This window comes from Hyperolius riggenbachi, chromosome 8, assembly GCF_040937935.1.
Source record: "Hyperolius riggenbachi isolate aHypRig1 chromosome 8, aHypRig1.pri, whole genome shotgun sequence".
In the NCBI taxonomy this organism is placed as follows: Eukaryota; Metazoa; Chordata; class Amphibia; order Anura; family Hyperoliidae; genus Hyperolius; species Hyperolius riggenbachi.
In genome coordinates, this window is record NC_090653.1 from 101,922,971 (window position 1) to 101,949,743 (window position 26,773).

The following is a 26,773-nucleotide window of genomic DNA, read 5'->3' on the forward strand; positions in this document are numbered from 1 at the left end:
CCTTTTTGCATGTGCGTGTCTTATTCCACTCCTAAAGTTTCTCATTGCAATATTTACCATATATGGAAATGTTTTTCTGTCACTATTAAATGCAGATCCCACCACAAATATCAATGAAAACTGAGCAAAAAGTCACCCTGTAATGAGAGGGATATGGAGGCTGCCATATTTACTTTCCTTTATAAAATGAAAATGAATACAGACATTAGCTTTTCTAACTAGGGATGAGGGGGTTTGCTACTAGTTTGGATTGCATCGTTCTGCTGTTCAGATTTCAAGGGTAAGACACAGACTGGTCCTCTGTGAAGACATCAGCCTACAAATCAGTCAGGAAGATGCAGAAAGTGGCCAAGCTCAGGACTCAAAGTACTTTAAAAGTAATTCTAGTTTTAAAAACAAGCTTTGCAATGTGTCCGAACAAATCTGGGGAAAAAAATTCCTTCCAAGAGTGGAGCTACAATGTGAACGTGGCTCGATCATGGAACTTCAGTCCATTTCTTTGAATACACCTTGGAAGAGAAGGCATATAAGTTAAAACATAAGAAATCCAACAAAAGGTAGAGAGAAGCTAGCTTTTGAGAGTCACCAGATTAGGAGTCCCTAGAGTCAGGAACAGGACACTGGGCTAGCAAAGTAAACTAATTATTAATAGACTAGCAGCTATTGGCCTTTATTTAGTTTCCAGGCTTCTGGGATCAGTGGATATCCCAGAAGACATATACATGTTAGGAGCAGGGCTGGATTTCTGGAAAGGTCACAAGGGCCTGGGCCTTGGGTGGCTGCAGCCCAATGGGTCACCTGAACATGAAAGAGGGATTGCTACATGTGAAAGAGGCAGCTGAAAATGGGGAGCAACACATGAAAAATGGAAACAGAAGCCCCTAGTACATGAAAAAAAGGTACTACAGTACACGGATGATGCACATATAAGAGGGGCTACACATGGCATGGGCGGGGGCTGCTGCAGATAAAAGGGGAGCCACAACATACTTGGCCTAGGGGCACAAAATGTACAAATCCGGCCTTGATTAGGAGGATCTTTAGCTCATTCCTAGGCAACGGCAATATGGAAAACACAGGAGCCCTGGAGTTATGATAACTAAAAGCAATATTTCATGGATTATACTCGGTTTTACAATAAAATCCCTCGGGTCTATATTTAAAACTGTCTGAAAAAAATAGTCATTCCTCTGTTATTTATCTAACTCATTGCAATGGGATTCTCCACTCCATTCCTCAAGAATAAGACAATGAAAGCAGTAATCTCATTGGTTAGATCGCCATAGGCAACGCTCTCCAAACACGCTCTGACGAATGAAGCCATTTCTAAACAGATATGCTGTGAAATTAGCAGACTATAGCCAGAATGTGGAATTTACATGCAGCTACTTTACAGTGCAGGATATTCTGTGCCCTGAGGGACATTGACGTGTTTACTGCACATTTATTATGTGGACAGGTTCACATGTTCTTATGTAAAGTGGAAGCGTGTAACAACTGAATACATGTAGACATATAATGCCGTCAGCACAAAACCCTTTCCGAAAGCTTGAGTAGAGATTCCGCATTGATGTCATTTCTATAGATCTTGACAGTGAGAGCTAATACATGAGATTATATACGGTATATATTTACACGGGAAAATCAGTCTTCTGCTCATTAACCACATATTCCTTGTGCCCGTTCTTTCTGAAGACTGTGATTAATGTTCATTAGAACACGCGTTCCCCTTTTCTCATTTTGGCTGTAAGGTCATTTCTATAAATCCCAATCTCTCTGCAGTCCAGACAGTTGATAAGAGGTCGTAAAATCTTGTGTGTGACTGTGACAAGCAATTCTGACTGCAGCATAGAGCAGAGAAGTTCGGTAGATCATCATCACTTCCGTACAGGACAACTGAAGTGAGAGGGATATGGAGGCTGCCATATTTATTTCCTTTTAAGCAATACCAGTTGCCTGGTTATGCTGCTGATCCTCTGCCTGTAACACTTTTAGCCAAAAACCCTGAACAAGCATGCAGATCAGAAGTTTCTAACATTTTTGTAAAATCTGACAAGATTAGCTGCATGCTTGTTTCTGGTGAGATTCAGGCATTACAGAAGCCAAGTAGATAAGAGGGCAACCAGGCAACTGGTATGGTTTAAAAGGAATTAAATATGGCAATTTCCATATACTTCCCACTTCAGGTTCCCTTTAAAGAGAAGCTGTCAGTTATACTATCTCAGAAAAGCACTTATATATACCGTATAAGTAGATAAACACTTGCTCTACTTACATAACACATGTATTGCAATATTCATGTTTTGCTTTTAGTGATTTTTCTACAGTAAAAACAAAGAAAATCCTTCTTAGCATTTCCCATTTTAACTGTGGCTATTTTGAAGCCAATCCTGATGTAATTTCCTCCCTTACTCTCCTCTGCCTGATTGCATATGCATTGCCCACCCTCCTTTATAGAAAATGCATTGTCTCAGCATGAGAAATATTGGCCAATCAGAGAGGAACAGAGTTGTGAGAGGGGAAAACAGGAGGGGAAGAGGCTTCAGCCAATCAGGCTGCATTAGTTAAGTCTGAGGGGAAAGTAGAGAAGCAAAAAAGGACTACCCAGCATGCCCTGCAACTTCCATTGTGCGCACCAAATGGTGTGTTTACCAAATAAGAGTCAGGTAAACTGGGAAATGATCATTTATCAACAAGAAAAGTAATAGTGATTTTAGCTTTTGGATTGCCTGTAGCATCCTTATTACTTGCTTACCAGATAAAAATAAAGAATTGATTTTTGATTTTATGCCCGACAGTTACACTTTAAAGGAGACCTGACCTGTGGCAAAGTTACACAAGGCTAGGTATTTTACTGCTGAATCCACAAAGCTCTGTGCATACAACCCCCCACACCAGCTCCGTAATAACTTCTTGAAAACTTTACATTTTGGCTAAAGTCAAAATTTCAGACAGGAAGAGGAAGGCTTGCTGCAATGTTCCCTCTAATCCCCTTTCCATTCCCTCTTCTTCCCCGCCCTTTAAGGGGAGTGACTGGGATGAGTAAGAGGTGTCCTTTAACCATTTGAGGACCGCAGTGTTAAACCCCCTAAAGACCAGGCCATTTCTCACTTAAAAGGGCACTGCAGCTTTAAGGCCTCGCGCTGCAGGGTCGTCAAACTCAACAACAAGTGATCCCCCCCTTTTTCTCCCCACCAACAGAGCTTTCTGTTGGTGGGGTCTGATTGCCCCCCAGATGTTTATTTAATTTTTTTTAATACATATTTATTGTTTTTATTTTTGATTAAATATACTTTTTTTTTTTTTTACAGTCCCCTCTCCCTCCCCCTGCCAGCCAATCAGCGTGATCAGCTGTCATAGGCTCCAGCCCATGACAGCCGATCACTTCCATGCTTCTGGAGGGGACAGCCATGTCACATGGCTGTCCCCAGTACAGCGCCGCTGCCTTACATTGCAGCGCTGTACAGCAATAAAAGACTGCGGTTTCGCCGTCTAACAGTCTCCCAGCGGCGTTCGCCGCTGGGAGACTAAAGGCGGAGCGGAGCTCCACCATCAGAGCGGGCATGCACGTGCAATCGCCCGCAAACTACGCCCCAAGGACCTTATGCCAATCGGCGTTAGGCGGTCCTGGTGCTGCCGCCGCGTCCACGCCCATCGGCATAACGCGGTTGGCAAAAGGTTAAAGCAAACCTGAACTGAAAATACACTGACAAGATATACAATTGTATCTCTAGTCCTAATCTTAAATAGAACTTTCTTGCAATCCCATCGTAAAGGTTAAAAACCTAAGTTTAGCGTTTTGGCTGTCTAAGGTGAATGGCCAGAGTTTGGTAAATGTTTATTCAGCTGCCATACCGTCACATCTTGAACTACTGAACATTTATTTATCTGCTCCCTTCACAAAGAAGAGTTTACAGCATCGGGTGTGCCTTCATGGAAAGCAGACCTGGACATTTCTGTATTACAAAACAATTTTAGGGAATCACTTTATCATGTAAGTAAATAAACAGCTGAAAACAATACACCAGCTCTAAAACCTCACATCTACTAGGATGTCCACACTAGGTTTGGAGAGGTCACAGGCAGGGATGAGCTCCTAATGGATTCCGAATGGATTTTGACTCGAAATTCAGAATCCAAACGTTAATTAGTGCATCTGAGCGGGCGGGTGAGGGATGGTTAACTTGGTAGTCACGTGACGCGACTTAGAAGGCACCATAGGACACAATTAGAAGTGGATTAAAGAAGACGGAAGCCTAGGTAAGTTAACCAATAATCAGGTGTACTAATTAATATTTGGATTCCGAATGATTTTGAGTCAAAATCCATTCAGAATCCATTCGGAGTTCATCCCTGGTCACAGGAACCTGTTAATCTGGTGTGTACAATGTCTACAGATGAACTATTCAGCTAACATCCACCCCCAACTGTTTAGTACATAGCCACTTGTTGGATGCCATGATGGAGAGGTCTTCTTCACCTGATATTATGATATTTTACATTGGAATCTCGCTTGCAAGGATGAGACATAGAAGGACCCAAGCATGTGTGGGTGATGAGATTAAGTAGATAGGATGCCTCCCATTGTTTTTTACCTGGTCCCTTAGCTAGAACTTAATATTTCATGTCCCATAACCTGTACATTTACTTATTCGTAAACGTAACCTACCTTTTTTAAATGAGATCAAATGGTCGGTTGTTTAAAAGTATCAAAAGCTAGAGTACATTCTACATTCAGTAAAACTTACTTGTTTAGATTTTCATAAAAAAAAGAACCCTGGCATCAGTTCTTACATGTAATGCAACTGGAGAGACAATGAACCGCCCATCGGAGGAGATGCCAGTATCCCCTGCCTACCTAGCTGCACAATGGTACTGTAGCTCACACATTGCATGACAAACTGACTGCATGTCAGAGACAGCTGAAATGCACTTACCTTAATTCGGAAGCACATAAGCCACAGTAAACAGAGGGTTGACCGGAGACAAAACATCCAATGGGCAAAGCATAAAAAGAAAAGAAAGAAAAGAGAAAAACACATTAGCTATTAACCCTGGGAAAAAAAATAATCTATACAGATAAATGCAAGGACACTTTTTGTATAAAGTAAATTTGTTTAGAAAAGACCAGTGCCTCTCAATAACCGGGAAAAGAAATCACTTTTATATGACCAGTAACATTTTTAAATGACAGGCTGAGTTGACTGTGCCCAGCAGAATAACCACTGCAGTGAATTCCCTGCATAGCACTGATATCGACAGGGAGATGGCAGCTCCCATTCAGGATTAAAAAAAAGCAATAGAATTAAGTCATGGGTAAGTAGGAACAGTGAACTCACTGCACAAAACATTTCTTTGACTTCATGGTGAAGATACTATGGGCTTGATTCATCAAGACAAATAGCATGCCTTATCAGAGTTAACATGCCTTATCAGAGTAGCACAGCGAGCGCTACAAACTTATGCCTGCTAATTGGCAATGACGAGAGCTCCACTCATCCTGCTCTGAGCCCCTGCGGGTCCAATCACTTTAAATTACATTATCATTGATTGGCCCAATAGGCTGCCTGTCTACAGCACTAGCCACATGCACCAGCGTGTATAACACACCACACGACTTACAAGCAGGATCATTTCTGTGAGGTTATAAGTCAGATCTGTTTGTAAGTAGGGGGCCACCTGCTGCATATTGTCCCAACCATAGTAATGTCCCTGCCATACTAAGGTACCATAGTGATGTCTCTACCATAGTAATGTGCCTACCATAGTGAGGTACCATAGTAATGTCCCTAACATAGTGAGGTACCATAGTAATGTTCCTACCATAGTAGGTACCATAGTAATGTCCCTACAACAGTAATGTCCCAACCATAGTAATGTCCCTGCCATACTAAGGTACCATAGTAATGTCCCTACCATAGTAAGGTACCATAGTAATGTCCCTACAACAGTAATGTCCCTACAATAGTGAGGTACCATAGTAATGTCCCTACCATAGTAAGGTACCATAGTAATGTCCCTACAACAGTAATGTCCCTACCATAGTGAGGTAAAATAGAAAGGTCCCTACCATAGTAAGGTACCATAGTAATGTCCCTACAACAGTAATGTCCCTACCATAGTGAGGTAAAATAGAAAGGTCCCTACCATAGTAAGGTGCCATACTAATGTCCCTACCACAGTAATGTGCCCACTATAGTAATGGCCGCAGCATAGTAAGGTGTCATAGTAATGTCCCTACGAGAGTAATGTCCCTCCCTACCATAGTCCATATCATAAGGCTAGTTTGGGGAGGAACCAATTAACTTAATAGTATGATTTTGGGATCTACTTGACTTGAGTCGAGTATAAGCAAATATGGACTTCAAGTAATAGGTTTTCCCATCCTTTAGTAAACCTTTCTCAATTTTTTACTATTAAACTATTTTTTACTATTAAACCAACATTTTCATAGCTTCTAATATTTTATGTAATAAACAGTGCAGCTTCCAGAATCAATTACAATGATTTGATTACTCTTTCCATGTAACTATGCGCAGAATTCTGATGCTTGACTCGTTGTCTTATTTAGATGAACATGAGATCCTATCATAAAATATTCTTGCACATAAATTCATTTCAAAGTTGTAAAGATAATGTATTCCCCAATATGACATTTTATAATGTGAAAGAAAAGTGTTATGCAAAAGTTAACATTTCTGCATTTCTTAAGTGAAAAATCCTTATGTGTGTATATTTTGTAAAGTTCACTGCCACAGTATCAACTTTAAAGAGTTCCTGTAGTAACAAAAATGAATGACAGTAAACACAGGCCAGTATATTGTCCATGAAAATGCCGCCAGTTACTTATTCCACATTCCAGCAGTTTAGTGTGGGATCTCCCATCAAAGCTCCATGCAAATCCAACCAGAAGCCTGGTGACTGCATTCAGTGGCTAGGCTCCACCTCTCTCCACCCACATGATGTCACCCTCCTCTGAGCTTTGCAGTCGAGAAATCATTTGGTCGGCATAAATGGGGGGAGGTGGCCAAAGCTTCCAGGTCAAGCTCCATCTGACCATGCTATTGGTCAGATCTGCAAGCATGACTTATGCTACGTACACACATGGGACAACGATCGTTCGTTGAGGACGACGAACGAACTTTTAATTGACGAAAGAACGACCGAAGTAAAGTTAGTTGTAAAAAGTGTGTAACGATCACATCGTTAGAACGAACGTTACACCACGTAAAAGCACTTAATGCGCCTGCGCATAAAATTGTAAAGTTCCTTGGAGAAAAAGTGAAATACGCATGTCCAGCCTGGTACGAACGATCGTTTCCAACGATGTACCACTTTTGCTAACGATCGTCGGTGGTAAAAATCCGCCAAGACAGAACTTTGTTTTGTAGCGATTTCCCTCGTTCGTCGTTTGCCTTAATAGTCGTTGGTTCGTTTTTTGTAACGATCGTCGTTGGTAAAGATCGGGGAACGATCATTACAAACGACTATAGTCGCATGTGTGTACGCACCTTAAGATTATTTCATGTCCAATGTGGAGTTGGGTTTACTTTTACTATCTCTTAATGAACTTTTTAGTGAGAAAAAGGTACGTACAATTTTTTACAGCTTTCCTTTTTTTTATTAATGTGAATCAGAACCTTCAACAGTAAGATCACGCTTTGAAATATTGCTCACGCCAGCCAATCAAATTTTTCGACATTCTGTAAGGTTGGTTCCTGAATGGCAACCATATCAACCATACTTTAAGATGGCAAACGCACAACATGTTCTGCTCTATGTGGGTGCGGGGGAAGGGGGGGGGGAGTGAGCAGTGCAGGAGTGATGTCATAAAGTGAGTGGGGCAATGAAAGTGGCCATTGCTCGGCTAAAGCGATTTTGCAGGATGGTTCTCTGGTCAAGTGGTCAGCGGCATTTGGGGCTGCCGTACAGAAGCCTTTTATAGTGAGTGGTAAGGCCCGAGGCAGATAGCTTTGACCTCTGCCAAGAATCCAGCATGTGTACAGCAGCCCCCGATGCTCCCCGACACCTATCTGTGCAACCTTCCTCCCATGCCCCTCCCTCCATAGAACAACACACGTCGCTTGCAAGCGAGCGACACGTCTGCACAGCCTTGGCTTTGCAATGTTGCCAGAGGGATCGGGTCCTGATCCCCATCAGGCGACATTGATTGAGCATGTGCTTGGGTCTTTAGGTAGAAGTCACAATGGCCATGTCTCACAAGGTCTACAGCTGCCATTTCCAGAGACTTCCAGAGGCACCTCCATGGAGAAGTACAAATCTTTCTTACTATAGAGTATTTCAATTTTGTTCATATTACTGCATTAAATTAGCTTGAGACTTAAGGACCGGCACCATCAACTAGTATATATGCTTTTTATTGTAGCAGACACATTGACATAAAAAGCAATGTTTCAGAGGGGACCCCCTCTTTTCTCAAGCCAGTGTCAGTGTCTGAAAGCTCAATGTCACAAACAGCTTTATATATAGTAACATACATAGGAGAATAACCAATCATATTCAAATTTCGCCTATGGCGACCAATCCCCTTGTTTCTCCTCAGGCGGACCTGATGGAGAACTATGTTCATAATATTTAAATGTGCGCAGCACTCAGCAAAACCGTTCTGCGCAGGAACGGGGAGAAAAGATGACAGCGACATACCACGCATCCACACGAGACGCCGACCAATCAGCTCTGAGGAGGTGGATGCCGTCATCACGGTCACGCTTCTAACAGAGGCGGACCTGATGGGAAACCTCAGTAGCTCGAGGAGACGGTAAAACCGCTGCCCTCTCTGGTACTAGCGTCAGCGAGTCACGTGGGCAAAATGTAAACCAGTACTCTACATGCATTAAATTCGCTTTAATGTATAACACAGTTGTAGGGAATGGATTCAATATATACACAAGAATATTTGCACAGCTTGACACAGCTATGTGAGGTGTTAAGGTTTAGGTGACACATTTAGCGAAGTCTCAGAACTTTCATTGTGTGATTTTTCTCAAGGCTGCTGTGTTCAATCATCATATGTCCCCAAGATAAAAAAGTGAAGTGTATGATACAAGTTTAAATTGTATGGACATTTCCCAGTTTTGGTTTCCTACCCTTCTCAACATAAGCCAGATTCAATTCACTGTTACTAAGTTTTCTCCTAAAAAAATAAATACATAAATAATAATTATAATATGAATGAAATGCCTTTTAGGCCACCAGCAAATAGGAGAATGGTACTTAGAGTAATCTTGACAGTACTTACGGCTCTCCCTGTCCTCTCTTGTACCACTTGTCCAAGCGCCGTCACCTCTGTTTGATTTGCCACCTCAGGAGGCTTCAGGAGGACTTGTGTCTCCCAAGTGCTTCTGAAGATAGGAGGCTCTGTAATGTGCATGCGCGGAAGGGGTGCGCAAGTGCGCTCATGCATGTGCATTATGTAGCTGCCCATCTTTCGGAGCACTCAGGGACACAAGTTTTTCAGAAGCCTCCCAAGGGCTCACAGATGTGTATTCCACCAATTGGTCGAGTACACACAATGGGGGTGTAACAACGCTGGAATGAGGGGAGCAAGAGAAGACAGGGAAGACTCTATATGATCTAGAGCCTTCCCTGTCCATAGGTAAGTATCTAAAAAACATTTAAAAAAAAAAAAAAGTCCTTTACATTTACTTTAAACATAAGATAAAAAAGTATTTCCTTGGAGAAAACTTAGAAGTCAGAGTAAATTAAATTGGGCCCACTGAGCTAAAAAGAGATATGGTTTTCAGTGTCTCAAAATGATCCCCTTTACGATCTCAGCAAAAACATCCCATTAGTGTGCTGAACCTGCTACTATCCACATGCTGGCCAGGAAGCCAAACTGGATCCCAGATCTGCACATCAAGAGCGTTAGCCACCTAGCCACTGTGCTGCACTATCTAATTTGAAACACACGTGAAAGTGAGTCTTTAATGATGGAATGCTTTATAAGCAGAGCAGCTTTCCAACTGGACTGTTAGACGATTGATGTGATCACAGCATCTTATTTTGTTCATAACTACAAAGTCCTCAGACTTGGTTTTGGACAAGCCACTTTCTGGCTTGAGAAACTCCATAGTTTCCTGGTTGAAAGGAGGCAGGGGGTGCAGAAGTTGCGACCGCATCCAGGCCCTTGGGCCAGAGGGGCCCCAAAGGACCCTCACTCAACTGCAATATTAGCTCTCTATTGGTCCTGTGCTCATAATAATGACTTCTATAGATACTTTGAATAGTGGTAATAATTAAACTGCTCCTCATTCCCTTCTTGCACCTCTGAAACTGTGGTTGTCCTTGACAGGTTTTGGTGCGCCATATCAATTGTTATATATAGAGTGTTTAGGGGAGCTCCAATGTAAGACTTGCATCAGGGCCAAGTCCTACAGCTGCTTAGCTACGCCACTGAAAGGAGAATTGGTGACAAGTCACTCCAGCATCTCATTTTACCCTCTTTCACATACAACGTTGTAAGCACCATCACAAATATAAAATATTTGTAACTGGAGTTAAGCATTCGAGTAAAATAATGCATGAAAGAAATATGCAAACTGCTTACTATTTTTTTTCTCTTTCAAACATTGCATGCTTTTCAGTTATGATGTTCCTTTTGTTGTAAAGAATCCCAGACCAAGAAAAAGCATTGCAGATCAACCGTTCTGACTCCAAGCAGTTTATTTCTGCACTAGGCCATTTTGGTAAAGTGCCAAGAGGAAGGTAAGTGTAGTTTTCACACCAAACCATATGCCTGTTGCCTTGGTTTCCAGCAAGTTTCAAGGAAAAGTTATAGCAGCTGCAGACTGAAGTTTAAAAATAACATGTAACAGCATTTAGTTACAAAATGGCTTGTAAAGTGACGGCACATACAGATTTGTGTTCTGAAGCGGAGTAACTGTTTAACCCTAGCCACACTTACAGAAAAAGAACATACAGTTCTAGCTGTAAAGGTATGAAGGGAGCAATACATTTTCCCCCAACTTTGTTAAGACTTAAGTATGTACACAAAGCAGATATTCTTCATTTGAAATGTTCATTTGCCATAATCTTGAGGGAATATCTAGCCCCAATATAGGGGTCCAACAACACCATTTGGTGACTCTCAATGACACATCACTAGTAAACAAATAATGATTTATAGGGATGATCACAGATCTGCAAATTGTTCCGAGTTGATGCAAATATATGCAAATTATTTTCAAACTGCATACATTTGCATAAGTTACATGATTGCATAATTTCAGAACAATTTGCATCTCATTGATCATCCCGATAAACACTGCAAAAGCTGGCATGCAGAATAATTACCAATGCTTGTTGTGGACAGTAGTAATCTGGCATCTATTAGAACCTCAATCAGCCAGCTAGACAAGGAGACCATTTTTGAAAATTTGCTTACATCAGCATGTGAATCATGAGGGCTGCCGAGCAAGATTTTAAAGGGTCCCTCTAACATTCACACCTATTCTTCTGTGGTAATACCACAACCAGAGGGCCCTTCTGCCAAGGAATCATACAACAGTATAACTCCTCCCACCACAACAACTTCTGCTCTGTAGGAAACCCTGTATCAGAAGGAGGATAGGAGGTTGGGGACCCCACAGCCACAGACCCCCTTTGCCACACCCCTGACACCAAGATGTACACAGTAGCATGGTTTCTAGCAAGAGAAGTATTTACATTTGTAGCAGATGCAAGTTCAACAATAACATTTAATGGCATTCAGTTACAAAATTATTTACACAGTCGTCAAGAATGTTATACAGATTTTTGTACTGAAATTTAGTAGCTCTTTAGAGGGCACTAAGCAGCATTTGTTTAAGAAGCATCAGGGCATCTCAACAGATACAAAAAATGCACACTAATAATATGTATCATTTATATAAAAAATAAAAATAAAACATTATTCCTTATTTCACTATTATTATGATTCCTTATTATTTCATTATTCCTTATTAATTGAAAGATTCGGTCCAGGCTGCCATCATGTGTCGTATGTGCCATAGGAAATTAATCTCTTGGCTGCAGCAAAGCATACTGGGAAATGTAGTTTTGTGTTATGAGTACACCACAGAACTGTGTTGTAAGTACACAACAGAAATTGCTTAATTGGCATCACCAAGATTCATACAGGCATTGCCAAAGCAAGGGAAAGGGTGGTGGTGGTGGGCATAGAAGGGAGGTGGGATAGGAGTACAATGGGTTGACCAGTTCACAATGCTGTTATCAGTGGTTCTCATCTGACTTTCAGTGAAAAGCTAGCAGAAAGCTTTCAGTAGCAGGGGGGGGGGGGGGGGGGCAGGAAACATGGAGACATGGATGCATGGGCATGGATTACAGCTGAAACTTGCAAACAGCTAACACTGGGAACGGAAGTGTTCATGCAAATAAAGCTATCTTTGTAAGGACAAGGCAGGAGTCAGAAAGTGCAAGAGGAGAGAAGGGATGCTGGTAAGGGCAGGATGAACACAGACACCCTATATTACTATCAACCCAACATAAGGAACGTTGCAAGGTGGACCAGTGTATGTGCTTGGACTCCACTCTGAGTCTTAGTGTTGCATGCTTGTTGCAGGTATGCGACTCACACTGCCAGGGACAAAAGATCAGCACAACAGTCAGGTAACTGGCACTCTTTAAGGGAGAAAAATGACAGCCCCCATATTTCTCTCTCCACAGACTTCCTTTAATCTGTATGAGATTATTGGACAACACCCTGACATGTTAGAAGATGACAGCCCTGTTTTTATTATCCCCATCGGGTCACTTAAACTCTTCTGAAAGAAAGCAAAGCCAGACAACAGAATCAATAACTTACTTAACATCCTCCTTAATGAGAGAAAAAGAAAAATCCATTCCAATATAGATTGAAAACCTACAGACAATGATAATTAGTAAGTATTGAGATGAGGGATAGATAGAGAGAGTGCGATAGAGACGGGAATAGAGAAGGGCACAAGAAACAGAAGGAAAGAGGAAGACAGAGAGGAGAAAAGAAAACAGATTAAAGGACACCAGGACAGAGAGGGATGTGGTGGCTGACATGAATTTCCTTCTAAATAATGCACATTGCCCGGCTTGTACTGCTGTGAAGCAGGCAATTTGGGCGCCCGCTAGCCCTGAAAGTTTGGGCGCCGCCATAGGAGTCTATAGAAATATATTGAGGTGTACTTTGGGCACCCAACAAATAGCAGGCGCTGGGCAGCACCCACTATTTATCGGGCACCCAAATTATGGCTCAATGGTGATATTTCTATAGGCATCTACGGTGGCGTCCGATAACTTTTTTTCCTGCGGCGGGCATTTAGGCATCAGTAAGGTATTTTGTGCAAGGATTGGGGGAGGGAGGGTTAGGTGTCAGGCAGGTAGCTTGTGTGTGTGTGTGTGGTGGAGGGGGGGTAGGGTTAGGTTCCAGGCAGGTAGCTTGTGTGTGTGTGTGTGTGGGGGGGGGGTTGGGCTAGGTGTTCGGGTTAGTCTTAACCAGGCAGGTAGTTTGTGTGTGTGGGGGGCTTAGGGTTAGTGATCAGGCGGGTAGTTTTTGTGTGTGTGTGTGTGCGCGTGTGTGTGGGGGTTAGGGCTAGGCATTAGGCAGGTAGTTTGTGTGTGCATGTGTGTGTGTGTGTGTGGGGGGGGGGGGGGTTAGAGCTAGGCATCAGGAGGCTAGTTTGTGTGGGGGTGTTAGGGTAAGTCATCAGGCAGGTACTTTGTGTGTGTAGGGGGGGGGGGGTAAGGTAGTGTGTGTGCATGTGTGTGTGTGTGGGGGGTGTGTGGTTTAGAGGTAGGCGTCAGGAGGCTAGTTTGTGCGGGGGTGTTAGGGTTAGTCATCAGGCAGGTACTTTGTGTGTGTATGGGGGGGGGGGGGGTAGGGTAGTGTGTGGGATGGGGGTAGGGCTAGGCATCAGGAAGGTAGTTTGTGCGGGGGTGTTAGGGTTAGTCACCACCAGGCAGGTAGTTTGTGTGTGTGTGGGGGGGGGAGTTAGGGTTAGTATTAAGGCAGGTAGTTTGTGTGTGTGTGTTTGTGGGAGTTAGGGCTAGGCATCAGGCAGGTAGTTTGTGTGTGGGGGGGATGCGGGGGTGTGTTTAGAGCTAGGCGTCAGGAAGCTAGTTTATGCAGGGGTGCTAGGGTTAGTCATTAGGCAGGTACTTTGTGTGTGTACGGGTGGGGGGGGGAGGTAGTGTGTGTGCGCGTGTGTGTGATGGGGTAGGGTTAGGCGTCAGGAAGGTAGTTTGTGCTTGGGCTTTAGGGTTAGTCATCAGGTAGGCAGTTTGTGTGTGTGTGTGTGTGGGGGGGGGGAGGTATTAGGTGCCAGGAAGGTAGTTTGTGCGGGGGGGGGGGGGGTTAGGGTTAAGCATTGGGGGAATGGTTCTATGTGAGAGTAGGCTTAGGTTTAGCGATAGTAAAATGTCGGTATTTAATAATGATATTTAACACTTTAATAGTAAAATATTTTACTATTGGCATTACTGGGCGCCCAAGTTTCTATGCGCCTTTTTTTTATGTACGCATCCTGCTTATCCTCTGTCTCTAAAGGCTTATTTCCACTGGGAGCTGTGGCCATTTCTGCTAACTATTAGAGAGAGAAGAAACGAGGAAAAGCTTACAGAACACAGGCAAAAAAATTGTGTTAGGGGGGCAGAGAGGGATCGCAATGATAGGGGAAAGGGAGAAAATATGGGAAGAAAGGGGACAGGAAGACAGATGGAGAGAGAGAGAGAGGAAGAGAGAGAGAAAAGGAAAAACATAGGAAAGGAAAATGGGAAATAGAAGGGGAGAGAACGAGCAAGAGAGAGAGTTATTTAATTTCACACTTTCAGCAAAACATACAAAATTATGCACAAGAAAACTGAGAAAACCATTTAAAGCGCAAATATGCAATAATTAGACGTGCCACGTTTCCCGGCACTACCTTGTAGGTAAAGAAAGAAATAGCGGCACAATTTATGTTCTGCTTACGATACATTTCAGTGGATTAATTTAATTAGTTCTGAGCCCTGTTAAAGTTGGTGAAGCAATCTGCAAGCTGAGATCTTATGTTACCAATAATTCCTCTGAATATTACAAGGCCGTTTGATGACTGCATGAAATCTGGGAGTGCAAACAGGCCCACTGCAGATTAATATACCTGAACATCTGTAGCCAACGCCGAAGGACAGGAATACAGCATTATACAAAAAAAACACTACTACAGCATCCTGTATATGTATTCGTGTCTATGTAATACAGGAAATATATATATATATATATATACACACACATATATATATATATATATATATATATAGCCGGTTTAACTGAAACTGATGGGGCCCCCGGGGCAACCTGGGGCCCATCGCACAGAAAAATTTAATTTCACCAGTACCCAGATGCCGACTCCCCCTCCCCGCCAGAACCCCCGGCCTCCCCCCCCATTTGATCTGCACTAGCGGGGCCCCAGCACGACAGCAGCGTTTGCCGTTTACCTGTGTGGGCTGCTATGCTGGAGCCGCTTGCCCTCCTTCATTCTATTTCCTGTGTGACCGGGCGCATCATTTCGTGTAACATGCTCCAGGTCACACAGGAAGTAGAATGAACACGGGCAAGTGGCTCCAGCACAGCAGCCGAGATGGGTAAACTACAAACCAAAAAGAAGGTTTGAAGGGCGCTGCTCTAATCAATCAAATGCACAACCCAATTCCACTCTATCCTGCCGCCCGTCTCTCAGGAGTAGGGATATCCCCTTAATCCCCTCCACATAAAAAGAACATCCAATATACAAAAAGGAGTGGTGCTGGATTAGTTCACACTATCAAACTTGTTTATTAAAACTCTATTAAACCCATTAAGGGGTGCCCCTGTGGTAGAAGTTGTTTCCCACCAACGAATTTATCAGCTGCAGTCCCACCGCGTCTACACAAGCAGGAGTAGTGCAGAGCGGTACGTGGAACACAGGAAGAACCACAGGGACGCCTGTGGGAAGTGACGTCACTGCTGGCCTAGCAGCTGATGAGGAAAATGCTGCACTCCACACGAAGGCTGGCTGATATGCAGGGGTCTGCGGGAAGGGGCGGATCTGAGCAGATTCGGCCCAATACCACAAGTAGGTTTCAGCTGGGGGAGTGAGGGCTGCCGGCCGGAGCCCTAGAAAACGGTGTTTGCCTAACAATATGCCAGGAACTGTAAGTGTACTAAGCACTTAAGCGCTGTAAATATTCAGTGCTATGCCAGGAATTGTAAGTAGCTTAAAGAGAACCTGTACTGAGTAAAAATATTTAAAATAAACACATGAGGTAACTTCAAATGAACATTGCATAGTTACCTTGCCATCAGTTCCTCTCGGAAGCTCGCCATTTTCTTCTGACAATAATCCCTTCCAGTTCTGACAATATTTTGTCAGATCTGAAATATATCAGTTGCTGTCAGTAAAATATCAGTTGCTGTCAGTTATAGCTGAGAAGAAAACTGATGTACCAAGTAATGTCCATATTTCCCTATGGCTCAAGTTACAGTTTAACTGTGTGCTGACCAGAAAGCTGTTATGGGTAATGGCCATTTTTAAAATGGAGGACGGAAAATGTCCTTGATCACAGTGAACAAATAGGATGCGAGACAGGAGAAAGACACTGAGGAGTAGACTACATGGAAGGTAAGTATGACTTGTGTATGCTTATTTTGACTTTTAATTTTCAGTTTAGGTTTTCTTTAAGAACTTTGGCGCTTCAGATAACAGAAGCTGAGAAGTGATAAGGTGCTTTAAGAGTACTGTAATTTTCTATTCAAGAGTAGTAGCGCCTTTAGTGTCGGCATATACGCCTAAGCAACGACGACTAAGAAAAATAATTGCTAATCAGAGGTTGGAGTGTAGGGAATCAGGTGGTCCATGTATGTATGGTGCATATGAGTGTGGTAGGAACAGTTTGGATATTAGAACTAGTGTGCAATAGTAAGTGTAGTGTTGTGGAATTTTATGCTATTAAAAGTTCCCTTAATTATTATATATATCTACATACAATGTGATGTGGAGTACAATTACACACTAGATGTCATCATCTTTTAAGGTGGATGTATGTGGCTTTTTAATAGTTTTAATACAGTTTTAATAAACAAGTTTTTTGTATATTGGGTAAACTACAAACGCTGCTGTCGTGCTGGGGCCCCGCTAGCGGATGTATTTGTTAGCCATTTTTTTTTTTATTTTAAACGTTTACAAAATCGGTTTCAATTTTTTTTTAGGATGGTGTGAAATTCTGGCATGAGAAGCAATGATTCTTGCTTGCAGAGAAATAGGTTCTATAACATGCATATTAGGAATATAATATTAGTACAGCAGGTTTGGTTCAGTGAAATAGTGACAGCCCTATGACTCATACTTTTACCTCATGACCATTTTGACCTCACCCACAATGTGTTGTGTACATACTAGACGTAAAGCAAAACTGCCAGTACGTATTAGTATGCCCTAGGCTAGGTGTCCCCACATTTTTCTGCTTGTGAGCCACTTTATAAAATTACCGGGGCAGAGTTATCTACTGTAACTCCCTGTTTCCCCCCCCCCCCCAAAAGAAAGATGTGCCCCCAGTATTTGCTGCCCCCACCCCAGCATAGGCAGCTACATGTTCCATCACTATTTGTAGTCCCCACTCCCCAGCATATGCAGCTGCAAGTGACCCCAGTTTAGCTCCCCCATCCTCCATTTGCAGGAAGGGTGTTTCACTCACCAGCAGGGCCGGATTTAGGCCATGGCCTAGGAGACAACAAACAAGGGCAACAAAGCACCAATGCTTGCAAATGCTGCAATGCAGGGAGATCAGGTTAGCATCTGACTGTGATACTCTGCTGTTAGCTGCCTGTGCAGCAGCCACCTTGCTCTCTGTGCATGTTTACATTGTGGCCGGCGGCTATGGACTTGGTCAGCATTGGAGACGGAAAGGAAGAGGAAGCTTCTGCACTGGAGACGAGCAGAGAAATGAGTGACACTGATGGCTGCTGCGGTGTGAAGGTGAGCTAACTACGTATACTGAAGAGGGGGGGGTGGATTGAGGGAGTCATCTGGCTACCAATACTGGAGGAAAAGGGGGAGGGGTCATCTGGCTACCTACACTCGGGGGAGGGGGTCATCAGGCTACCTAAACTGTGGTGAAGGGGGAGGGGTAATCTCGTTTCCTATATTAAAGCGGGGCGGCTGGTGACAGTGGCCTTGGGCGGTAAAGAGTACAAATCCGGCCCTGCTCACCAGAACAGCCAGGATTCCTCTTCAGCTCTATTGTCCACAGTCTCCTTTCTGTGAACCCTCCAGCAGTGCATGTAATTAGATATGCCACTAGAGGGCGTCACAGAAATGAGACTGTGGTTGGCAGAGCTGAAGGAGGATCCCAGGGGAGGATACGCAAGTGATGCACATCCCCTCCCTTGCCCCACTTTGGCAGTTTTGATGTATGGCGTCGAGCGCGTCTCTTCGGCATGTGCGACCGCGATCTACCAAGCAGTCCTTTGCGATCGACCAGTAAAACGCATCGACGCATTGGGCACCCCTGCCCTAGGCACATCATGTCTAAAATTCCAAACTGGTCTCAGAATTTGGTCTCAACCAGCTAATATGCCTTCTCACAATTGTTGAGAAAATGGTTACAAATCAAACGTATTCTTGGTGGTTCTAAAGATATAAAGTAAAATGTAATCTCTTGATTCCAAGACCTAAAGTCCTAATTGTTTTCCAAGTGCCAAGTACCTGCCCAGATATCTGTAGCTGAGTAATCGGTCTGCCATATAATAATCAAACTATACAAACACCTTCTACTGAGGTAAAGGGTTCAACCTCTCCACCCACCCAGTTTCCACAAGCTCTTCAGCTGATCTTACGATTATTCTTATAGCACCAGATGTCACCAGGTTTACCTCACAGAAGACTCTCTTTAATGTCGACTATAAGAAAGTGCGAGAGATTTGTAAAGCATTCTCCTATTTGTATCTCTACAAGAATTTTTAAGCATAAAGCTCCACTCTGCCTTTGAGCCTGAATGTCAAGCCTTTATTTACCTTTAAATATATAACGTCTTTTTCCGATAAATTCTCCGAATTTCATCATTGAACTTCTTTGCGAGCATGACAGATGCTAAACACGTTTAACCGTGAACAAACGTCGAGAACGATTACCCGTAATGAGAACGTTACAGCGTTACTGCACTCCCTCCAGGCTAAAAGAGCGTATTTTGGAAAAAATAATGGAATATTTAGCAATGGTTAGCTCTTGGAATATTCTATAAAAGACAAATAATGATATAGTGTGCATTTTCTCTGCAAGCGCAGCAATTAAAAAAAAGGCACTGCACAATGTGGGCCTGCCTTCTATGGTTCCCTGAGCTAACATTCAGCACAAGAAGCAGTCCCTAGTATAATTACAAAGACAAAACACGCTTGGCTCTTTTGTCATGGTGAAGAACAGCATTCTTAAAATGTGCTCGGAGGATTGGGCTATGCTTTGGATAACTGCATAGTCTGTGCCCACTTCTTATGGCCCCCATTAAAATGCCACATACGGATGTGTTTATTGTGCACTTGTCTTCCCTCATTGCTTTTGGGAACGAATTATAACTGTGCACTGCTCATATTACCATATGACATACGGCAACACAACTTCTTTCAGCAATAATATACGATATGGCCCTATAGGAAGAAGAAGGGCTCGTGAAGGAAGTTCAGCCTTGGTCTACGGCTCGTGTGAAGGAGATTCCTCAAAAGGCGGCTGTAATAAATTCTGGAGAAGCAGCAGAAAATTAGCGTTTAAAGCAGGTGCAGACATCTGTCATAGAACAGTTGTTACACCACAATAAATCACTTGGTGGGTTATTTATGAAATTGACATCATTTATTTTATTCACTTATACAGCGCTGACAAATTATCCACTCGCTTATTGCTGAACTCAAGGCAGGGATATAAAACACAACAACACTCATCTGGTTCCGTTTCCTGGAAGAATGCAGCTTTATTTTCTTAAGAGGTAAATTGCTTTAAATTCACCTAGGAGTTCATAATCTGTGATCCTTTGCAACCAAAGATCCTTGGGGCTTTTCTTCTCTAAACCTGTACCACTGAAATATGGTGTACCTTAGGGAGCGATAATAGCCCCTTTGCAGTTCACCATGTACATGTTGCCATTTGGAAAAATCATCCATCTCCATCATCCATTATCTTTGCTATGTTGATGACACCAAGCTATATTTATCATTCAAACCTGGTGGCTCAGACCCTACTTCACAAAACAACGTATGCTTAACTGAACCTCAGGAGGGGATGAAAACTGGCTAAATCTAACTGATGACAAAATCGAGGCTCTCGTTATTGAAGGTCAGCATCCAATGGCAAAGCAGCTCCAGTCTCAGCCAGCACCACTAAGAATAGGGAGTTCAGACCTGAACATCTGAGACTTGGTGTGCAGCGTGGATGTACTGATTGATGGGGAATGAAGCTTTCAGGAATCAAATCTCAGCTGGTGTGAAACATTCTTCCTTTCACCTAAGAAACATTGCAAAAATTAAGCACCTCATACCTCCAGCAGATCTTTAAACCTTAGTTAATGCCTTCATCACATTACGGTTGGACTACTTCAATGTTCTCTATACAAGCCTTCCAAACAAACTCCTCCACCACCTGCAATTAGTACAGAATGCTGCTGCAAGACTATTAACAAGCCAACCCCGCCATTGCCATATAACACTGATCCATCATTCATTCACTCAGTCCAATGGCTATCAATAAAATGGGAAATTCTATTTAAGATTGGTTTATTGGCAATCAAATCCTTGCACAATCTGGGCCCTGGATACCAAAAGGATTTTTTGCAACTGTATCACACCTCCCATAATCTTAGATCAAAAGAATCTAAAAACTTGGTCACCCTCAGAGTACACCTCAAATCTTCTGGAGAGAGGGCCTTCTGTAATGCTGCCCCTACACTTTGGATCTCCCTGCCACACCCAATCAGGACATCTCCATCCCTTGAAGCATTTAAGTCCCAACTGAAAAGCCACCTGTTTAGTCAGGCATTTATGAACACCTGCCAATTTTCTCTGTAACGCAGTCCAGCCTGCAACCCTGTATTGATCTGAGACATATCCATGTGATTTGAAGCGCTTTACAAATGTTATTGTATATTATTATTGCATATGTGGCTTCAGTGACCAATAGTATGTCAACAACAACAAACAACATTCTCTTGTTAACAAATACCAAGAGAGAAAGGGTAGGTATGCCCTTGACTTCAATTTATAAAAACAAGTTGCCTATTTATAAAGAACTGTCAGTCAGCAAATGGATGGGCAGTTCTTTCTTTTCCACTTGTTAAAATCAGTTTGCCCCTTTAGGATTGAGTGGTTTATAAAAGGGGTGTTTTGACTTTATGTGGAGCTAATCACTATTGCAATCTCCTTCTGTTACTACTCAACAGTTACAATCAGAACATCCATTCATTTGAATGGAGTAACTGAACGACAGCCATTACACAGCTGAAGAACCAGAAACGGGCAGCCCCATTGCTTTGGAGTGCAGCCAAGGACCACGATTTCTTAAAGTGCTGAAGACTGCAAAAGTTGGGGATGGTACTCAGACAACAATGTCCTCTATTATTGCCTATAGTGTTTTCCACTTTTCAAATGCCTAACACAATCTGGAAGTAGTATATAAAGAAGTGATCAGACTTTCTGTAAATGTTTGGATCGGCACAAAGAGCAAAACATAAAAATTCACACTGGGGTGAGAAGCACCAATTGCCTTCAAAAGTGGCAATCATTCCAGCAAATAGTGCTTTTATAAATATGAGGTTCTGAAAAGTGCTGTTATTTCTATTTAAATAATGGTACTTTTCTGTCAAATACAGCAACTTTATAATAAGGCACTCATTAATTGCACCAAATTTAGGTCTCCCAGGGAACTCAGAGAAAACCTGAAACACGCAAGCACTCTTTTTGGTTCCAGTACAATATTACACTTGTCAGAGAGGTAAATAGATAGAAAAAGGCTTTGGCACTGCATAAAGTATCAGAGGGTTGCAACTGTACCATGCAGGGCAAGCTATCTTACCAATCCACCATGCCTTGCATGCTCAGACATAAGAAGTTCAATGTTAAAATATGAAGGCAGGCAGTTGTGCCCTGCACCCACCACCCACTGACTGCCCACCACGACCGGTATGTGCACCTATTTTTCTACTGCTGCACAAGCTTGCACTGTTACAATTTTTGCTGTTGCACTTCAGTCGTGGATTAAACCATATTGCTTGCAGTGCCGACTCCTGTCTTTTCCTTCATATGCTGACAATATTACACCTGTTCTAGCAAGTGGAATATGCGGAGTAATGAAGCAGAGAGGTGAAGAGGAGGGAATGGATAGTAGTGCAGCACAGGTGACTAAGCGCCCAGTGCCCCTTGTAGCCAGGTATATGCAGCCTCACCTGTGTAACGGCGAGAGTGGTGTCCTGGCTGATGGGGCACACATGTGCAGTGTCACTGGCCATGGAAATATGAGAGGGAGAACTAAGGTATAGTGGCCCAGAGAGAGCTGTTCACTTGGGGAAGAACTGGTGCGCTTGCAGGTCAGGCACTCTGTGCTGCGGCGGCTGTGTGAAACCGACACGCAGATGAGTGCTGTACTTCAGCGCTCCAAGTGGATTCCAAAGAAGCATTATGGGAGTTAATTTGCATAGAGACTTGTGATAGATCATTCTGGAAACCACCCATCCAATCAATGTTACCAGCTTTGTATTTAAATAATGCTTTTACCTACATACACTGTTTGTCAGCTTGATAAAGGGAGAAAGGTCTCCTGAAACGCTTAGTCACTTGTGCCGCATGACTATCCATTCCCTCCTCTTCACCTCTCTGCTTCATTACTCCACATATTCCACCACCACCTATCCCCAAACTGGGAGGACTACAAGTTCCAGCCAGCTTGGAGACCACATTTGGAAGTACCAAGGCGGAGTTATCCTGCGATCAAAAGTAGACAGCAGGCGATCGGCAACACTGTATCCAGAGCCTATGTCCCTGGCCTACAAAGAGACAAAAGCACTAACACTGACCAACCCATACAGGCGAGTCAGCAACTTGTAGAGGTGAGAATATTCCACAGAGAGGCTTGTCGTCTATATTGTTTTGAAATGGAGTGCGCTCTTCCCCTTTTGTCTTGTCCCTACCCCATCCCCGTCTACACAGATATTCATGATAGGATTAGACCTTGTTAAGTCTCAAGGGCCCATGTGCAATTAATTTTTTCACCCGAGTTATCTCATCTTCTCTGTAAACATTTTCAGCGTTTTACAACTGAAAAAGTACCCAAAAGTTGGTGAAAAAGTACTATCAAATTTATTTTGAGTAATTTATTGCTTGCTGGTGACTTCAAAGAGATTTTATGACAAGTTGTAAAATTATCACCTAGGCTGGCACATCCCATAAAGTTCCTTTTGGTTTCATATCAAGTTTAAAAGCCAACATTTCGGAACCACGTAGGGCCCCTTTATTAAGGCACAACTTGTTCTAGGCAACATCTGCCTGGCAGCTGCTCGCTTGGTGCACATCACAGATTGCGAGTGCAGAGAGGAGCTCTAACTCCCACCAGCAACTAATGCGTTTAGCCTTTAGTGCGGCGGACAGATAGTTGCCTAGAGCAAGTTGTGCTTTGATAAAGGGGCCCTACATGGCTCTGAAACGTTGGCTTTTAAACTGGTAACCAGTTATACCGCAACACACCCACCACACTGTGAATGTTGCGTAGATGGTGCATTGTAGTGCGGGTAAGCCATCCAGGGGCAAACGGAGGATTTTTAAGGGGGGGGGGGTTCCTGAAAGGTCCAGAAGCACGTATGTCCCCGAGTGCTTCCGAATACAGGTGGCTCCATACTGCCCATGCACAAAAGTGCGCTGGCGTATTACGGAGCTGCCTATCTTTGGAAGTACTCAAGGACACGAGTGTTTCTGAGGGCTTCTGGTAGCAGCAAATGTGAACGGGGTACAGCGCTGGAACAACTCCCCAAGAGAGGAACAGGAGATAGACTTAGTTTGGACAATTCAGTGGAATATGCTACATAGTGTCACATAGCGCAAGCGATACCCATATGAAGCAGGGATATATGCATCTGCGGAAGATGGCGGCGCTATATAAATACTAAATAATAATATTTTGCCTCACCAGGATTGCACTTTTATTTAGCTTTCCTGTATGACAAGAACACACAGCCAGCTCTAGGGGAAGAGGGAAACAAAGGTGAATGAAGGGGGCTGGTGCACTCCAAGAGTGCTTCTGAGCGTTTTTCAAATCAACAGTGATTTGAAAAGCGCTTGACTAATGTTACCCTATGTGGGTGTTCCCACAGCAGCGTTGTGATTTTTTCAAAATCGCAGGTATACTGCATGTAGCATGTTTTTGAGCAATTCATTCAAAAATCGCTCTGAAAATCACTTCACAAAATAACACTCACAAATTGCTAGCAATTGCTATTGTCATTTTGGCATTGCACTAGCCCAGAGAGAGGAGTGGAGAAATTGAGAATAGCCTGAGATGGAGCAGAGAACTTATCTGTATTGCAGTCCCACATCAGACAGGCTACTTGCCTGTAATCGGACTCCTGTCCCTGTCAATCTCTCACACAAGTCAGAAAGAAGCCCTCCTGGAGTCTAGGGACTGTCAAAAACTTTTCAGCTTGTTAAACACCTTACCCACACATGCAGTCATTATAACAATGGGGAGAGACCAGACAGATGTTTGCCCACGGACCCTGAGTCCAGGCAAGCTCTGCATCATGCTGTGCATATTTACCAGCTTGCCTGCACTCTAATTTCATCATGTCGGACACTTCTGTGCTGTGGAGAGTCCAGGACTCCATAATCAACATTCTCTCACTGCAGGCTGCATCTTCTTGTGAGGGAAGCTGGTCTGCCTCTCTCATTCTATTAGCTGGAGGGAAGCACCAGAAGTAAGAAGGGGGGGAGAATGAGGCTGTTTATATTATGCGGGCTTCCCTGGCTGAATACACAGCTCAGTGCAGGGGGGAGGTTCCAGACACCCGGAATAGCCCCCTCAGTTCGCCAGTGCCATCTTACAAAACAGTTGTTACACCGCACCTCAACGAACTACTGACTTTTTTTAATCTATCCTGTACTCTCAGAAGTTGATCTCTGCATAAAAAAAGTTTTATGGCTGCAATTCCTTTTCAGTGAGGGTTAAGTTTAGAGATGTCGCGAATCTTTCGCGGAAGGTTCGGTTCGCGCAAATTTTCGCGAACCGCAATAGACTTCAATGGGGAGGCGAACTTAAAAATTTTGAAAAATTTCTGCTGACTGGAAAAATGATAGAAAAGATGTTTCAAGGGGTGTAATACCTGGAGGAAGACATGGTTGAGTGAAATACATATCAAAAGTCCCAGAAAAAAAATCTGGATTTATTACAAAGCAGTGTTTTAAGGTCAGAAATCTAATTGAATGTTCAATTGCAGGCCTACACTGCTTTATGACACCAGGAATCCTCCCTCACTCCCTCCCCCTCTCACTCCCTCCCCCTCCTCCCGGAGGGAGGAGGGTCTCGTCTTCCAGGGAATTGTATTGTTTCAAAAGCCAGCTTACATACCGTGGCTGGGAATTGAACCCAGGTCTGAGTGTGTGGTAGGTAACTCACTTAACCACTATACTACCACCAACACTACATGCTAAAGCCAGCCTAGCATGTACCATCATGATCAATCCAAGAGAAAAATTAGCTTGCTTAAAGTGAACCTCCGGACTAAAAATCGACTCAGCAGCACTGAAAAACAGCTTTTGACGTGCTAAAAATCCTTAAAGGGGAACTTCAGCCTAAACAAACATACTGTCATCAAGTTACATTAGTTATGTTAATTAGAATAGGTAGGTAATATAATCTCTTACCCACCCTGTTTTAAAAGAACAGGCAAATGTTTGTGATTCATGGGGGCTGCCATCTTTGTCATGGGGGCTGCCATCTTTGTCATGGGGGCAGCCATCTTTTTGGTTGAAAGGAGGTGACAAGGAGCAGGAGACACAGTTTCAACTGTCCTGTGTGCTGATCACCCCTTCCAGCCGCACACGATAGGCTTCAAATGTCAAATAACAAAAAAAAATTGCACCAAAACAGCAGAACGAGAACAACAAAATCAGAAATCCCATCATGCTTTGCACAGCATCAGGGGAAAAAAAGCCCGGGCAGTTTTCTTCTGTGCAGCTAAAAATGAGGCTTGTGTAAGAGAAAAAAAGTTCTGATGCTGTGAAACTGTTAAAGAAACACAAAGCCTTTTCAGTGCTGCTGAGTCGATTTTTAGTCCGGAGGTTCACTTTAAGCAAGCTAATTTTTCTCTTGGATTGATCATAATGGTACATGCTAGGCTGGCTTCAGCATGTAGTGTTGGTGGTGGTATAGTGGTTAAGTGAATTACCTACCACACACTCAGACCTGGGTTCTATTCCCAGCCAAAGTGAGTTGGCTTTTGACATGCTACAAATCCTTAAAGGGATACTGTAGGGGGGTCGGGGGAAAATGAGCTGAACTTACCCGGGGCTTCTAATGGTCCCCCGCAGACATCCTGTGTTGGCGCAGCCGCTCACCGATGCTCCGGCCCCGCCTCCGGTTCAATTCTGGAATTTCTGACTTTAAAGTCAGAAAACCACTGCGCCTGCGTTGCCGTGTCCTCGATCCCGCTGATGTCATCAAGAGCGCACAGTGCAGGCCCAGTATGGTCTGTGTCTGCGCAGTACACTCCTGGTGACATCCGCGGGAGCGAGGACATGGCAACG

The 26,773-nt window shown here is 43.3% G+C and overlaps 1 protein-coding gene across 1 annotated transcript in view; it reads right to left on the reverse strand.

Annotated features, from left to right (window-relative positions):
• The window catches only part of HS6ST2 (heparan sulfate 6-O-sulfotransferase 2), a 557,112-nt gene that overhangs the window by 264,155 nt on the left and 266,184 nt on the right, over nt 1-26,773 (reverse strand). The window lies entirely within an intron of this gene.